The sequence below is a fragment of the Vicia villosa genome, linkage group LG4 (assembly GCF_029867415.1).
Source record: "Vicia villosa cultivar HV-30 ecotype Madison, WI linkage group LG4, Vvil1.0, whole genome shotgun sequence".
In the NCBI taxonomy this organism is placed as follows: domain Eukaryota; kingdom Viridiplantae; phylum Streptophyta; class Magnoliopsida; order Fabales; family Fabaceae; genus Vicia; species Vicia villosa.
The window spans coordinates 9,639,414-9,653,368 of NC_081183.1; the positions used below are offsets into that span (position 1 = coordinate 9,639,414).

A 13,955-nucleotide genomic window follows, 5' to 3' on the forward strand; every position below is an offset into this window, starting at 1 on the left:
AAGTTTCAAACTATCTTATTTGTTTATTTTAAGAAAAAAAATATTCTTTATTTGTAAAAATATTGGGTTGTTGCAATGATTCAGTGCTTCCAAAGGACTCAATTTTTCTTCAGGAAGAATGAATGCAACAACAGTTTGTGAAGATGATATTGAATGATCTTTTCTAGAAAGAGGGATAAATAAATGGAGATAACACAAAACATAGTCTTGAAGACATTTTCAAAAAGTCATTTCCAATTACCACTTTTGAGAAACTGTTACAAGAGACTCTTCTACTTTATCTAATGAAAATTTGTCCGGGTTTGGGGATGCATATTCAAGTAGTGACAAAGATGACCAAAGCACCTATAAAAATAATTTATAAAATATGGACAATCATGGTCAGCATTACAATGATAGCTTGTTCCTGCATTGTCAAATAAAGAAAAAGGAATGTTACTAAAGTGAGATAAATTATAAAGTTTGAAAATTGTGTGAAAAGTGACCTACTTTGCATGTTACTTGCTTCAACAAGAATTAGAGAAACAAAGATGTTCAAAGCATAAACAAGCATGAGTACTTGATCCATATTTTTTCTATTTTGCTTAAATAATTAGGATTTTGTTATTGCTTTATAAGTAAAAGTTTAATGGTTTGTAAATCTCAATTAAATAGGTTTTAGCACTTAGGAGTTACAAGAAGCCAATTATATCAATTAAATTAATATTTAGAGTTGATAATCAATATGTAGGGTGTCTCTCCACATAGATTAATGTTAAAATAAGGTTTAGAACTTATGATTTACATGAAACCATTAATTTAATTTAATGTTTAATAATGACTCTTTTGTTGGCCTTCAACAACACTTTAAAGTGATATTGAAGCCGGTACTATTAAAAGGTCGCGATCATTATAGGTAGTTTATTGATAATGCCTTTATGAAATAATTTTTTTTTTTTAAGAATTTTCAAGTCTACTTATTTAAACTTTGATATAAAGAATTTTGATAATGCTTGTAATAAGAATATGCTATTAAATGTGAAAATACTAATAGCACTTATTATAAAAACAATTAAAGTTGTGCAAATATTAATAGCGGTTTTATTAATATAAATTCTATAATATTTATGGTAGAAATTCAAGTGAGAGTGGTAAAGTCTTACATCGATTAAAAATGAAAAAAAAAATAGGTGTATAATAGAAATGACTCATACCTCCCATAATCTTAAGATTTTGGTGGATATTTGGTGTCAATGTCTCTTTTTTTTTCTTCTGAATGTTTAGTCCATTGAGTCTTCCAGTGCTCCTCAAACACCCCTAATAAGTAATATTAGAGCTCTGGTTAGGTTCGGTGGGGGAGCATAAGTGAGATACTACTATAAGAATAAGTTTTGGTTATGCATCTGATCTTATGTTTTAATGATCACATTACATAATATCTTAGAGAATAATTAAGTACTCCAACGGTTTCTGTCTAACGTGTAATTTTTTCTAACAAGTTATGACTCTGAAGAAAAAACGTGTGACGTCATCTGGTTCTAAACTCAACACACCCTGACTCTAGAAGAAACCAGTGGTGTTTACAAAGACTCTGTCAAGTTCTAGAATGTTTCTATAACAACGGTTCTGATGAACGTTAGTGATAGAACTTCTAATCGTGACTCCTGTGAAAGACCTTCTAGAGACTCCTTTAGTTCTAAGATTCGGTTGTCCAATTTCTTAAGATTATGAAGACAAGATTCTAGAAGAACAAGTTCTGAAGATCCTAAAGACACAGATTCCGAAGACCAAGTGTTGAAGACTCTAAAGACATGGTTTTGAATGAACAAGCTCTGAAGACTTAGGCTCTGAAGATTCATGTTTTGGTCTTTCTAAGCTTTGCTTCATCAACAACTATCAGATGCCTATGAAGATATATTACAAGATAAGATTAAAATTGGATCACGTGAGGAAATAGTATGAGGTACATATGGTACTATGGTACTATGTTGTCGATCAGGTGGTGCAAGAATTGTACTATGGTACTATGTTGTCGACCAATCCCTTATTGTCTGTTATGGACAAAACAACTGAAATTGAGTATTTCTATTCTACTCTTCAACGGACTTCTTTTTGGCTATAAAAGGAAGACTTAGAATATTGAAGAAAATGCTTAACAACGATCAAGATACAAAACTTACGCTGAAACGCTGCACAATTCTCTCGAATTTGTTCTTTGTATAGTTTTGTAAAGCAAGTGAGTTTTTGTTCGTTAACTTGCAGCAAGTGAGCTTTTATTCATATACTTTCTTAATACTTTTATGTTATTTGTTTGTATTCAAACTTGTGCAATCCCTATCAAGAAACATCTCTGTCAACACAACTTTTGTATTCAACTTGTAAGTTGATAGTTCCTTGAGAGATTAGGGTATAGTCAGATTTCTCAAGATGACATTGACTGGTAGTCTTTATGGTTTATAACATTGACAAGTGGTCTTTGTTGTGGTGTCAATAATCGGTTCAGTTATAGTGGATTAAGTCCTTGTTGAGAAGGCAAAATTACCTTGGCGGGGGGACTAAATTAACTTCGTTCACAGTGAACCAGGATAAAAATAATTGTGTCTTTTTATTTTTGTTCTTGTGTTATTTGTTTTTGACTAGGGAAGAATTTGATTTTAAACCTTGAAAATCAATTCAAACCTCTCTCTCCCCCCTTTCTCGTGTTTCACGCACATTCATCTTTACTGCTACAAAACTTTTTATGACAATGCTTTCACCTTACCCAAAAAAATTGAGGTTTCATTCCTATAAGTGTCATGTTTTATTTTTCTTTAAAAAATACCATCTAATCCCTCAATTTTAGTGGATAGTCGAGGAGAGAATTAATTCGGGGTACATGATTCGAATTTTAACAACCAGAGTTTATAATTTTATTTCTTTAAAAGTGGCGTCTTTATTTTTATTTAATTTTTTATTTAAAACTTAAATGATTTATTCTTTCAATTTTATTACTAACCGAGGGGTTAGATACCGTGATTTAACTATAAAACATTCATTTATTAAATTGTACCCTAAACTTAATTCACATATATACGCTTCAAACTCGTAATCATCATTCTTTGGAATAGATTGCAAGACACAAAACTCTTCAAGTTTTTTTAATAAGTTAAGAAATCTTCCAAGGTTCTGTGTTGTTGTTCTTCTAACACCAACCTTAAACAAAATAATTTTTTTATTTTTACAATTTATCTCACATAATGGTCTTGGTGTTATTGTTATTGTTGTTGTTTCCATCTTCTGCAAGACAATTATTATATTTTGGAATAACTTTCAAATATTGTCAGTTAAAGACACTACTACAAAAGTATCTTTGGTAACGCCACCAAATTTTACTTCACCACGGCCAAAGGATCCACCATGGTAGAATCTATTCAATTTGGCAGTTTTCTTTTATTTTCATTTTTAAGCCCACTTTTCTTCACGGTTGGAACTTCCAACCGTGGTGAAAAGTGGCGTCTAGTCATGAGTTCGAATCCTAGCACCTATAGCTTGTTTTTATTTATTTTTAAGCCACTTTTCACCATGGTTGGAAGTTCCAACAGTGGTAAAAAGTGGCGCATGGTTATGAGTTTGAATATTGTTGTTGTTGGGAATTAAAGGTGTGTCCTCTAAAGACTTTTCTTATTGGCTGATTGCCCAACCAAGGGAAGAGATAGTCTTTTTTTTAAAATTAAAAAGTGGCGCGCATATGGATTATACCTTGATTAGTTGTTTTACGAAGTGAAAATTTTATTATAAAATATATTATTTGTTGTAGTGATAAAATCTCTTATCCTAGATCTCAACTTATGAGTTAGGAGAAAGAAATTTATCCAACACATTTTCTATTCTAGAAGCCAACACTTTTACTAACAACTTAAATAAGGACCCCATCATGGAATTCAGAGGTAAGTTTCCCAAATGAAAAGGGAACTTAATCTTGGGGATAAGGGTCACAAAATAAAAAAAAGTAAAGGATTGGGGTAATGCAAATCTACGAAATTGATCAAACACGATTCTCAAATTATCTCTCAATATATTGGCTCTAGAATTTTATCTGAAAGAAAAATGTTAAAACCATTAGGACCTAAGCTTTTACTACCATCAGCTACAACTCAATCCAACTCTAAGAGAATAAAAAGAGCAATAAGGGTAATGTTATAATAATAATAATAATAATAATAATAATAATAATAATTATTATTATTATTATTATTATTATTATTATTATTATTATTATTTTTAATAAGACTCATATATGTATATAGCAAAAAGAAAAGATGTTACAAGTTACAAAAGGGAATCACAAAAGTTCCATAAAAAAAATAGAATATAAACAAAGGTATATCTAACATATTCTATACAAAATCTCCTCTAATATCCGAAGGAGGAGAACTGAAAAAATCAAAGAGTAAACGTTAAGACCTATATTAGCAAAAAAAAATTATAATAATAATAATAATACTTGCAGTTCCATCATGATGACCCTATCAATAATCAACTCTTTAAATATACCAGTAACAAACTCGTGTGTTCACACGGGTTCTGGTATGGGACTTGCATTTGTTTCAGATGTATATTTTTTAGTAGAAAAATATATGGCACCTGTGAAAAAATAATAATTGAATGTATAGAAAAATGCCTGGTACCCGTCAAAAAAAATAATTGAATGTAGAGAAAAATGTCTGGTACCCGTGAAAAAATAATAATTAAATGTTTAGAAAAATGTCTGATACCCGTAAAAAAATAATAATTGAATGTATAAAAAAATGTCTAGTACCCGTAAAACACTTAGATCAATAAGATTTTTTAATACAAATTTGTTAAAAAATATGTATATAATAGAAGCTAAAAAAATGTAATAAAAAAATAGAAGCTAAAAAAATTATGAATGAAAAGAGTATAAGAAAAATTAAAGAGAAATCTTATGAATATAAAATAGAAAATAATATTTGAAAATAAGAATAAAAGATAGAAAGATATATTAATTCATTAAAAGTAGAGGAACATTATTTAAATTTGAAATTTATGAAGATTAATTCAAAAGGTTTTGCATGTGTAGTCATATCAATGTAGTACGTACATAGGATGGTTGCACATCTAGATACAAGAAGCGTGATGGAAGTAGGTATTTAATATAAAAACTACGTTGGTTGATCAAAAGGTGTCCAGCTGCTTGTAACTCTATTTTAATATTCAAACTTGTTACTGCATTGGTTGTCGAACTCCCAATAGTTGGAGAAAAGTAAATAATACATGACATTTTAATGATGTTATGCAAGCTAATTTAATGATAATGAATAAAAAACTTTCAATTAAAAAATTATTTAAGAAATTGGGTTAAAAATATTTTAAGTCAGATTTAATATTATTATCAACTTTAAAATAGTACAATATATATTTATTATATTATATCAAAATTTATTTTTATTAAATAGTAATGATGTTAGATGATATGTTAGATATGTTAAAAAATATCTAGCATAAAAGTTTTAAGAAATTTTGTGCAGAAAATCAAGTGGAAATCATGAAGTAGATGAAGAAAATACATATGAACAATGAAAAAAATATAGCTGCATGGAGAGATAACCACGTGGCTGATTTTGGAAGCAAAGGGCCAATTTAATAATTGAAAGATCATATGATTTTCTTATATTGAAGATTAGAGAAATAATTAAATTCTTTTCAGAGACGCCCCTAGATAGGATCCACTGAGATGCCTTATTGAAATGTCCCAAAAAAAACTAGAAAGGACATCCTAGACATTTAAGTTTAATAAATAAAACACACTAGACATTATTGATCATCAATACTTTAAGTGATCAATTGAGTGAGATAAAGAGGTATTCAACATCAATTTCATTTTCATAAATGGCTTTTTGCAACACCTTAGTGATAAAAACTATTTAATTAAAGTTAACAATGAATGAAATCATTACTTATAAAAGGATAAAAGTTCTATTTATTGTATGCAAAGAAGAAGAAAAAAAATGGCTCACATACTAATGTTTTGTTATGCATTGGTCATCTTCCTTTTTCTATTTCTTGTTGAAACAAAGAAAGGTGTGTTAGTTATCACACCATTTTTAAATTTTCTAATTTATTGAATTTACAATATTTTACTATTTTTTAATAATATTTCTTTATTCTTGCTTGACAATGTAGAAGAATATTTCGATTTCTGCAACTCATTCATTGATTGTCCAAATGATGAAGATCATTTTGCAACGTGCATTAATAATGTTTGTGAGCTTTGGCCGTATGAATAATTAGGTTATAAAATAACTATGCTTTCTCTTAACATCTGATTTTATTTTTACTGTAATGATATTTGTACACTTATAAGCTGTTGGCCGTATGTATGTATAATTAGTTTTAAAAATGATTATGATTTCTCTAAGCATATAATTTTATTTCTACTGTAATAATATTTGTATGAAGATAACCTAAAATGGATTTTTTTTAAATGGGAAATTAATATATTTATAAAAAGGTGAAAATAACCTAACTTAGCATAAAAAATGTTAAGCAAATCACCAAAAGAAAAAAAAAAAAAAAAAACCAAAAAATAAAAAAGCACACCAACAACTAAACACTCAGAAGATACAGAAAAAAACCAAATGATGTGCCGATTAATAAAAAAGTAGCTGTTGGAAATATAAGACAACACCTTTAGTGAGTAATTTCATAATTTTATGATGAACTAAAATTACATACTCTATATAATAAGACCAATTTAAACCTAAACAAATATTTTTTATTAGAACAAAGCAATAAAAACTAAAAGATACAAAATAGTTATGTGTGCTGTTGAAAAATTTTGTTAATATGAACTAAAAAAAATTATATATGTGCATAAATAAAAAACATATAAATTTATGGTATATCTTAAAATTATGTGGTGTTCTCGTAGAAGTCCTTAATGTTAGATGCAAAGATATAAAAAAGATGCATGCTTCAATTGAAGTTAGTAAAATAATTTAAATTTCTGAAAAAGTAACCAAAAGAGATGCAGAATTTTTTTAGATGAAATAGAAAAATCACCTCCCCTACCATTTTACTAGAAGAGCAGACATTATTAAAATGTCCCAGAACACATTGGAAAATGGAAAGGACCTCCTAAATATTTATTAAAGTTTAATAAAAAGAACATAATACACTTTATTGATCATCAATATTTTAAGTGATCAATAATGAGGTATTTAGCATTAATTTTATTTTTACAAATGGCTTTTTGCAACACCTTAATGGTAAAAACTATTTAATTGAAGTTAACAAAGAATGAAATTATTAATAGTAAAAGGATAAAAAATTTGTCAACATTGATAAAAAAAAAGAAGATAAATTTATGTTTATTGTAAGCAAAGAAGAAAAAAATATGGCTCACGTACTAATGTTTGTTTATACATTTGATAATCTTCCTTTTTCGATTTCTTGTTGAAACAAGTAAAGGTGTGTTAGTTATTACACCATTTTTCACTATGAAGTTTGTTCCGGTAATACTCAGATTAATTCTGTATTTTTTATTCTAGGTGGCTCAAAATTTTGTGTTTATTTGAGAAATTGTTGTCATATTAGTGTTAATTCCAGTTTTGGTATTGTTCTAAATATCCTAAAGATTCTCCAGCTTTCAAATATTCAAGTGATTATGAGCCTGTTTGTTTTAGTATTTTTTTTAAAAAAATATTATAGGTTTTTTATATTTGTTTTTTCTATATTGAAACATTAATTTTAACATCTTATAACATAAATATATATTATTGAAGATCAAAACATAGTCAAAATCGTATTTAAAAAAATTGTATTTTAAAAATAATTTTTATAAAAAGTTGTTTGATATGTAGCTTAAAAATTAAGTGATTTTATAAAATTTTCATATCTAAAAAAGTTTCACTAAAATAATAAAATATCTAACCAAATTTTCATTTGTTTCTGAAAAGTTTATTTACAATTTTTTTTACACAATTATGTTACACTGTAAAAATTATTTTAAAAAAAGCCAAAACAAGCAGACTCATATTGCATTAATTGTGAATTAATTCTTCAAAATGTCTGTTTGTTTTTCTAAGTATATATATATATATATATATATATATATATATATATATATATATATATATATATATATATATATATATATATCAAGTGAGAGCATTTTATAATGAGAGACGAGAGGAACAAAAATCAATCATTTGATTCATCAAGAAAGAGAAATTAATAGTCACATTAATGTATATAAAGAGGTACTAATAGCGGGCCAAAGTATAAGGAACACCCGAAAACAAGAAGTACAAGGAGTACCAATCCCGGGAAAGAAACAAAACAACAAATCAAGAGCGAAAAAAGTAAAAGAGACTACAAACAACAACACAAAATGTCAGTTTATATATTTTAATGAGGAAGAAAGATTCAAACTTTAATTATGCTAGTTGTAACATATGCATGTATCTTAAATAAAGTTGAAATTGAATTAGGATCTTGATTTTGATCAGAGTTTTAAAAAACGATCCGCTCGTGATAAAATGGTTTTGGCCGCTTTCGATATTGATAAGGTGATATTGTTATCACTGTTTATATATTAAAGTCGAGGGTAATAACATGTTTATAATAGATAAGAGTCTATTATTTGTTGTAGTGACCAAATCCTGGATCCGCCCTAAGATCCAACTCTACAATCCTCATAAACAACTCATTATTTCAATTTGCGACTAAAAAGAAAGAAACTATAAATCGCTTTGTTTAAAACCCCTTTAAATGTTAATCTATTATATTGGACAACTGTTAATTACACGGCAGTAATTTTTATAATAACACAAGCTCTCTTCTAAGATCTCAACTTATTGGTTAGCGAAAATAAGTTTATCTAGAGCCAACACTTTGTCTAACTTGTATAAGGACCTCACAAGGAAAAAGGGTGGAATCTCCGGAATAAGGGTCACAAAATAAAAAGTAAAAAATTGGAGTAACAATACAAGTCTATTGAGAAGCAACTCCATCATTAGATACAAGAATTCGATCTAGCCTAATAGCTATCTGTTGTAGATTTAATGTCAAGAACAAAGTATAAAACAAGAAAGGAATAAAGGACAAGGAAGAAGAAGAACACAAGAATTGGTTATAAATGCTATTCTTTTACTTTCTCTTAGAAAACAAGATAACAAGTTTACAATAATAACAAATAACCTCTCTCACCCTAAATTAGGATTTGCTGTATACAATGATGAGAGACTAGTATGTTATTTATAATAAAACCTAACATACTAACTAATGGGTTTTTTCCACAAGGCCCATTACACAAGCTAACTTAATAAACAAGCTAACTTAACAAATTAGAGTTTAAACACATACTAAAACATAATTTAACATGCTAACAACTCTAGCATCTTCGACACCAACATGTGAACAACCTTCGACTTCATGCTTAATCCTGTCGAACCAAAAAACTACCCTTCGACCATACTAGAGTTCGATTCAATATTTCACACTACCTAATAGCTAGAGAAGTTCAATTAAATCCATCTTTCTTTATTAAATTATTTACCATCAATATTTCTAAATGAAGTAGAAGAACCACCTCCCCCTACCATTTAACTAGAAGAACATACATTATTAAAATGTCCCAAAACACACTAGAAAGGACCTCCTAAATATTTATAGAAGTTTAATAATAATAAAAAAAACATAATATACTTTATTCATCATCAATGTTTTAAGTAATCAAGTGAGTGAGATAAAGAGATACACGCTACATATTGATTAGAGGTATTTACTATTAATTTCATTTTTATAAATGGCTTTTTGCAACACCTTAGTTGTAAAAACTATGTAGTTAAAATTAACAAAGAATGGAATTATTACTTATAAAAGGATAAAAGTTCTATTTATTGTATGCAAAGAAGAAAAAGATATGGCTCACGTACTAATGTTTGTTTATGCAATGGTCATCTTTCTTTTTCTATTTCTTGTTGAAACAAGTAAAGGTGTGTTAGTAATCACACCATTTTTAAATTTTCTAATTTATTTATAGATTAAATATGTTTATGATCCTTACAAATATTTTTTATTTTATTTTTAGTTTTAAAAAAAATTTAAGAACGATTATTCTACAATTTTCCTTCGCATTTTTGGCCCCTCTTCCAAAAACAATAGCTAATTCAATTGCTAGATAGTAATTTATCGTTAAAATATAACAATTGTGTATAAGTTGTAGGAAGACCAAAAATGTGTATAAAAACTTTAGGAGAATTATGCTTTAAAAAAAATTTAAAATATTAAAAGTGAAAAAATATTTACGAGGACCACAAATATATTTAACTTTTTATTTAATATACAATATATTACTGGTTTTTAATAATTTGTTTATTCTTAGTTGACAATGTAGAAATTGGCGATCCTTGCAACACAGTCGATGATTGTCCAGATGTTGTAGATCATTTTGCAAAGTGCATTGAAGATTTTTGTCAATATTGGCTACTTGAATAATTAATTTGTACTGTTATAAATAATTGAACAAATTAGAAGGGATTTTTTTATATAATAGAATGGTGTTAAAATGCAAACTTTAACTTGGAATGTAGTGAGATTTAAATAATAAAGATTGTTTGCCTTAAAACTCATATTTTTAGGAAGTGCCTAAAAGGAAAGAAAGGGGATATAATTAAAAGAAAAAAATTAAATAGTGGCGAGAGGATAATAAAAATGTATAATAAGTGTTGAATAAAATTTTGATGAAAAATGTATAATAAGTGGCGAGAGTGACGATAAATTTTGAAATAGTTTTATGATATTTTTATTTGATATAAGGTTGAGAACTTTTTTTTTTCAATAGGCAATTGATTAAAGAAATCGCACTAGGGGTGCAACCCTTTTACAAAAATACAAGGAAATAAAACACCTTAACGGTAACTTATACCACTCATAATATACCGGAGCTTTATTGTAGTGTTAAATAGTTTTATTTAAAAAAGCCTTTAAAGAATTAAAAAAAACAATTAAATAAAAATTGACTTAATTGATTATTCTTAAATTGTAATTTTAGATATTTTATTTATTAATTTTTTTTTAATATTAAAATTTCAAAATCACATAAATTTGAAGCTATTTCAAATAAATTTTTATATATAAAAAAAATCAATTTTAGATTTTTTATTTTGAATGAATAATGATTTCTAATATATTTTAAGTTTCAATAATGTATATTTATGTTATATAATATTAAAATCTATCTTTAAATTTATAAAAATAAAAATAAAAAATATTTTATTATAAATCATTTTTAAAAATACATAGATAAAAAGGTTATTTGTTAAATAAAAATTAAACGGGCCAAAGAGATACATGCCCAACAAAACCTGACCCAAATAGGTCGGTCAGATGGGTTAAATAGGGATCAAAGAAGAGAGCGAATCGAAAATGTCATAGGATTGTTAATGCCGTTAACATGGTAAAAACTAGTGTGACTCGACTGATACCCCGATCAATCTAGTAAATCAATGGATTTCATGAACCTGGGTTAAATCCTTTTATGTTTACTTATTTAACTCGTCAAAACAACGTCGTTTTGAGTGGAAAGTAAAAAAAAATCTTAACATAGAAAGAATTTTTTTCATTTCTCTTACATTTAAAAAATCTTTTAACACCTATCATATTATGTATCATATTATGTATTGTCCAAAAAGTACAGGTTTGTACGGGTCCCCCCTGCAAGGACAGAGAGACTCAGAGGTCATAGTAGGTATATTACACGTTTGGAGATAAGGGCTAGCTCACGGCAGCGAGTAGCCATATACGGTGAATTTTAGGCTATTTAAGGGACCAACTCACATGAGGTGAGAGGTTCTGTTGGCGACCGACACTGTTAGGTTACAGGCATATGGTTAGATTGACATTGTTATGGCTACTTGGAACAAAGTGCTCTCCGAGTAGTATTGGGTGGTATTGAGTGAATATGACTTGAGAGAGTCCACTTGTCCCTTTGAAGGATAGTGTATTTTTAGTAGTTCCTGATTCCTAGGGTTTTCTTGGGAAAGATTGTCGCCCACCTAGTCAATAGATGGACAATTGAATTCATATTCCTACGGGAAACATTATTCTGTAACAACTACGACTTTCTCTTTATCTAAGACCTATCTTACCCTATGTTTCTTCTCCCTTGGGGCGAGATGATACGTCCCTTCAAGAAGCCTCACATTGTTGCCTTTTCCTAGGGCAGTCCCAAGTTATCGCCATAAGCAAAATTATTTTTAAATAAAACACTACAAAGTCCCTTAGACACGAGTCCTTCAACAGAGGGCGGAGTGTTTTTCACCTACGAGTAATAGGAGTATTCCGAGAATTGATGTTTTCCTTTCTAAGATTCTAGTTGTCCTTTAGGAATCTAGGCCCTTACAAATCTATTATCATACAGTTTGGTTGATGAGGCGCTAAGTCCTTCAGGTGAAAGTTTTGTCAACTTTTGGGATTCTAAGTCCCTCATATGTTACATCATGTTGCGACTGGGGTGACGCATAGTCCTTTAGCGAGACGTTTTACCTTTCTGGGGCTTGATCTAGGTCGGTCCCCTTAGGAATAAGTATTTTGGAAGCTCGATTACCCGGAGAAGTAGTGAATCCCTCAGACGAGAGCTTAATTTGCTCTAGGGATTCTAGGTCTCTTAAATGATGTATCATGCAGCCCGACTAGGGGACGCTGAGTCCCTCGGGTAGGGTTTCTAGCCTTTTAGACGGAAATTCCATCGACCCCTCAAGAAACACTTGAAACCTAGTCTCCAGGGCTTGGTATAAGTCATGCCCCTTAGGCGTGTTTTTTGGAAGCAGTCTTGCCATATGAGATACGGAGCCTATATGATAGAGCTTTATTTTGGCCATCTGGTTATAGCCTAGGAGGGCAGTAGGAATATTTCTATGGAAGTTCAGTTTTGTGATTGCCTCGAAGGGCGGCAAGGATCTTTCTGTGAAGGTTCAAAATATAATTTATAGTTGTGTTATCTCAGTTTTTTATAACACCGATGTAACAAGTTGTCTATCTTATTAAACAATAAAACATCGCGCTCCCAATATTTATCCTCTCGTTTTTTACCATGTTGAAGATGAATGTTTTTTCATAAAAAGTGTTATTTATTGTAGTGTGTGTCGATGATGAGGTTGCTAACGTGAACAGTTTTGGCGTCAAGTCCTTCGCCGCACGTGGTTTCCCAGGCCACACAAACAATAATTTGTATCCATTCCCCCGATAATCCTGTCAGTGAGTCTACGGACCCATGTATATCGTCCAAATTCAATTGTAACTTCTAAAAGGAATCCCAAAAAAAGCATTGACTGAGCTACCTGGGTCTATCACGATGCGCTTGATATCCAAGTTGTCATGTTGGACGGTGATGACTAAGGGATCATTATCGTGAGAGTCGATGCATATGCATATTCTTTAGAGAAAGTGATATTGACCCTGGAAGTTCTATGGTCCCCTAAGGAAAATCGAGGGATATGACGTTTTCTTCAGACACCTACCTCGTGTATCTTCGTCGAGTGGCTCTAGAGAGGTCCCTTCCTAAGATACCTTTGCCGATGGATAGTTGAATCCCTATTCCCAAAAGAAATGTGAGCTAGTAACGACTACGACTTTCTCTTTATCCAAGACATGTCTTATCCCGCGTTTCTTTTCCTTAGAGGCGAGGAAAACATAAGGGTGAGGCGACACCTCCTTTCAGGCAGCCTCGCGTCGTTTCCCTTTCCTAAGGCACTCCCAAACTGTTGCCTTGGGCAAGGTTATTTGCAAATATAACACTACATATTACATTATTATTACTTATTTGAGTTTATGTTCTTATTAATTAATTTATATTTTATTTAATTTTATAATTGTGTTATATATTAATTTTCAAAAATATGGTACACGCCACATACTGATTAGAGATATTTTGCATTAATTTCAATATTATAAATGGCTTTTTGCAACACTGT

The 13,955-nt window shown here is 29.4% G+C and overlaps 2 long non-coding RNA genes across 2 annotated transcripts; one reads left to right on the forward strand and one right to left on the reverse strand.

Annotated features, from left to right (window-relative positions):
• Nucleotides 1–202: 202 nt before the first annotated feature.
• Nucleotides 203–606, reverse strand: LOC131598791 (uncharacterized). The gene is made up of 2 exons (XR_009282393.1): nt 490–606; nt 203–406 (listed from the first exon to the last, which is right to left on the reverse strand). It is a non-coding gene; the product is annotated as an uncharacterized LOC131598791 (long non-coding RNA).
• A 5,285-nt stretch (nt 607–5,891) lies between these two features.
• On the forward strand, nt 5,892–6,406 carry LOC131598792 (uncharacterized). Its single transcript, XR_009282394.1, has 2 exons — nt 5,892–6,060; nt 6,163–6,406. It is a non-coding gene; the product is annotated as an uncharacterized LOC131598792 (long non-coding RNA).
• Nucleotides 6,407–13,955: the final 7,549 nt, after the last annotated feature.